This window comes from Mirounga leonina, unplaced genomic scaffold (genome assembly GCF_011800145.1).
Source record: "Mirounga leonina isolate KUSES-001 unplaced genomic scaffold, KU_Mleo_1.0 Mir_151, whole genome shotgun sequence".
NCBI classification, from domain to species: Eukaryota; Metazoa; Chordata; class Mammalia; order Carnivora; family Phocidae; genus Mirounga; species Mirounga leonina.
Window position 1 is genome coordinate 99,208,465 of NW_023270377.1, and position 4,463 is coordinate 99,212,927.

The 4,463-nt window shown below is 41.8% G+C and overlaps 1 long non-coding RNA gene across 1 annotated transcript in view; it reads right to left on the reverse strand.

Moving 5' to 3' along the window:
- Window positions 1–2,564: 2,564 nt before the first annotated feature.
- LOC118012534 overlaps window positions 2,565–4,463 on the reverse strand; it is a 3,758-nt gene continuing 1,859 nt past the window's right edge. Inside the window, exon 2 of the long non-coding RNA XR_004679740.1 lies at window positions 2,565–3,077. This is a non-coding gene — a long non-coding RNA (uncharacterized LOC118012534). The remainder of the gene's footprint in view (window positions 3,078–4,463) is intronic.

The following is a 4,463-nucleotide window of genomic DNA, read 5'->3' on the forward strand; positions in this document are numbered from 1 at the left end:
GGCTCCCTGCTCAGCTCTTGCGCTCCCACAGGCCCTTCTTAACCATCAGCCAGGACAATATATACAGGTCCCTTGATTCTTGGGAGCTCTACCAAAAGTAAGAAGCTGAGCTTGCTCTCCCAGTCTGCTGGGACCCGCAGCCTTCATGGTCCATGTTCTCATGTGAGAATTCCCCTCTTTCTTAAATAAGTTCAACAAGCAAATTTCATCAATTATGAGAGACCCAACCTTTGACTCACAGGGTCATGCTTGACTGTAACATTCCTTGAAGAAAACCAAAGCACAACATGCTCAGTAACAGCATGGGGTGGGGTAGGGTGGGGAGGTCAACATAGCAGAGAGGTTAAGGGCAGAGCCTATGAGACCAAACTGCCTAGCCCTACCACCTCCCTGCTGTGAGACCATGAGCAGGTCACTGAGCCTCCGTGAACCTTAGTTTCCATACCTATAAAATGGGGTAATAATAATGCCTAGCTGACTGGATATAATTGAGCAATAAAAGTTTAAATAAAGTAGGTATGTTGGTGCCTGGCACACAATAAGTACTCAATATATACAACATGTGTCCTTGTTGATGTATTCTTACAATGTTCTGTTAGGGACAGTGTCCAGTTGAATACAAAGCTCCCACTGATGGGACAGGCTTAGCTACCTGTCACTTCCTCATTTTCAGGCTGGGCCCCGAGGCTCAAAATCCAGACTCTGAATAGGGGCTCATAAGAATAACAGCATCATTTCCCAGAGGCTGGTAGAGCTTGGCCCCATGGGCAGCCCCTTGCAAGCATATGGGCACAGGTGGGCAGGCAAGCTGGCCAGACCATCTCATTTGGGCATCAATTCCATGGGGCTGGGAAGAGAGGACATCCAGTTTCCAAGCTGGGCAATGGAACTCGGCACTCTCACCATGACTTTATAGACTCATGTAGAGGTGCAGTCACCTACATCCCACCTCCGTGCTTCGCACATGCTGTTCCCTCTGTTGTGCGCCCTTCCCTGTGCTTCACCTGGTTCACTCCATCTCATCACTCAGGTGCAGCCTAAGTGGCACTGCCCCTGAGCCACCTTCCTTGGTTTCCTCCATTGTCCTTGTCATCCCAAGTTCTTACTTTGATGGCACCTATCATGATTTTTACTTATATGCTTATTTGAAACTTTGTGGCTCTCTGTCTCTCATTCTGTCTTCATTTCCATGTTTTCTGGGTTTATAACTTATCATTCAGCACCTGGAAGAGCAATCTCTTGATTTGTTGAATGACTGATGGGATGGACAGATGGACAAATTCCAGAGGGCGATATTAGGTTGAACCACATGAAATTGCTGCTATTCAACTGTCTTTGACCTACAAAAACAGCAGTTTCATGTTTTGACCTAATATTTGCCATATGGAGAATTCACCTTCACTTATCTGTGATAGCTTTATAAATTATAAAGTGCATAGGAAGCCTTTAGTGTGGGCCCACCTCACTGGTTGGGACACCAGTATCTTCGTAAATGTAGCAACATGTGAAACACACGTAGCTGTCCTTGATTCACATGTGATGAAACTGAACAGAGTGGTTAAATGGCCTGCCCAAGGTCAGTTCTGCTCATGGTTTAGATTAGATACATGTGTGTTTACATATACCAGCAATTTTTAAAGCCCACATTCAGGAGCAAAAAAAAGCTTGGCAAATTGAGGGAACATATATTGTTGAATTTAAAACAACACAGTTAATAAAATGCTTTTGCTGTTTTTGAACTTAATGGCAAGAGGGTTTTTATTGATTTAATTCTTTATGCTCACCATTAACTCAACAAAACTGCTTTTTAATTTAACTCAAGTGCTTTTAGCTCACAGTTTTTGAATTCAATAAAAGTCATTTTAAAATTCACTTTATTGCTCTGTTCACTCCAAATTAAACATTTCCCTGAACTTGAGCAAGACCCCTTTGCAAATGGACACATTTCTGTAAATACACATTGCCATCTTCCATAATTTAAGTCTGAGCACAAGTCGATGGGCACAATCACATCAATTTCCTCATCAGTCAGAACGCTGTGGCTGATCTCGAAGACCGGTATGGGATTATTAAATTCTGACAGGTGTCTTTCTAATTTTTATTGTGATGGTACTTCTATAAATCATGCAATTTTATCCAATGGTGTTGCAAATTTTAACCGATGTATAAAACTTCAGGAGATGTGAAGATTAGCTAGCTATTGTTAATGTTAGCATCATTAACATCTTTCTGGACTACAGAGCAGCAGGTTTCATGACTCCCACCTCCAAACTCCAATGCTAGTGGTAACAGTCTATAATCAGTTCTGACAAATGCCACATTTGTTGGCTTTCCAAATCTTCTCTGGGCATTCCGCTACAACCATTTCCCCTAAAAAGCTTAAACTTGAGGTTACAGTACAAGTTCTATGTTGTATGGTATTGTTACCACATAAAAAAAACTTTATTAGCAACTTTATAATCTTAAGACTTTTTTAATACTAAAAATTCCTCAATATTGACTTTCCTATAAACACTGGCAAAAAAAAAAAAAGATGAAAAAAGATCGTCACTTCTGTAGCCTGGTAAGTGCCAACATATTTTTATTTTTCATGTGTTCTTTTTCCTCTCATTCTTATTAATGCCTAAGAGAGTCAGTGACTTTACCTTCGTTACATAAAAAAAAAAATGCAAAGTTTTAAAAGGAGAACATTTCCCATTTTCTTGGGCTGTGGCATAAATGCCAGGACACGTTAATCTTCTGAAATCATTGATTATTAATGCATTTGTTTTATTTATTTATTTAATGCATTAATTTAATTAATCTAAAAGATTAAAGAATCAAATGCATAATTCTCTCTCCATGATGAGTATGTTAGAGTGACGTTCTATGAGACATTGTATGAGACAAAATCATTTTGTAAGGATGCTCTGTGAGGTAGAAGAGTAAGCTAACAATACTGTTTCAACTCCAGCCACAGGCACTCAACATTCTCGAAACCCAGCTTCAGTTTCTTGTGGGCCCACGGATGTACTGGTGCTGAGTGAGAAGTGTCTCCCGAGGATGGTAAGGCAGGCGGCTGCTCTTCTACCCTTCCTCTAAAAACAAGAAGACAATAAAAACATGAAAGAGTTTATTAATGAAAGCAGCAGACCAAAGACACGCACACACACACAAACAAACAAAAAACAGGAAATGAGGAGCAAAAATAGACATCGGGTGCGTATGTGCTCATGGCAAGGCGGGGGAAGGGGAGATAATTATAAAAGCATGCGTGAAAGCCAACATGTCAGGGCCATCACCAAGCTGCTCGGATGGGGCAGATGAAGTGTTTGCAGCAAAGAAGGGCAGAACCACGAAATTGCACACAGACATCCCCAAAAGGGGCCTGAGAATGGATGGCCAGTAATGTGGGTAACAACGGACAGCTCAGACCACAAACATCAACAGCGACATCAAAATTTCTTTTTAAAAAATGCTCTGTTGCTCAATCTGTGAAAATGGAAAGCAGCTAACACTTTTTCTCAGACCGCATTCATATTACAGATGTCTACACCCAGGCACCAGCTCTGCACATACGAACAGCACTGCATGTACAAGAAACAGGCAGGCATGAGGAGCTGGTTCTCTGTGCACTTGAAGATTAAAGGCTCATGAGTTGAACTGAGGCTGCAGACTTCTCCCTGGACTCTTCACCTCAATATTTAGGACAGAGTCTTTATAAACCAAGAGTAAGTGCAAGTACGAGGTCTTCTTTACCTTCCACCTTGGGTGCTGGTCAGCCCTGTGTACACAGTTCGCTCACTGTCATATTCCCCAAAGCTCTATGGTGAAGAACTTGAGCTGTACACAGAACCCTAGCTCCATCACTTGCTACCATGACGACATTGATCAAGTGGCTTAAACCTTTCTGTGGTTCCATTTCTTCATCTGGTAAGTGTGAATAATAATAGAAGCCTATTTCATGAGTTGCTATAAGAATCAAATGAGATCTTCATTTAAGGTACTTTGCAATACCATCTGGCACATAATAAGCACTCAATAAATATTAGTCAACATTATTACTATTATAGCTCTTCCCACTGGCTAGACTGCTGAGAACCCAGCCCATTTTATATCTCAGTTGTGACAGAAGGTAGAACAAACACTTCTCACTTCCTTTTCTTCTAACACCAGTTTTCCCTTTTCACCTCCAATCTATTAACTTTATTTCTGGCTAAACCATAATTTTCCTGACCCTTCTTTTCCTTTTGCTGTGGTTGCTTTGCTTACGGTTAATAGCCACCTCCACACTGCCATCACTCTTACCAATACCACCACCATACCACCACCACTACCACCATGCCACCATCAAAACCACCTCTACCACCAACACCAACACCAGGACCATCTCCTCCACCTCCACCACCTCCACCACCAACACCAGGACCATCTCCTCCACCTCCACCACCAAGACCAACACCAGAATCATCTCCTCCACCACC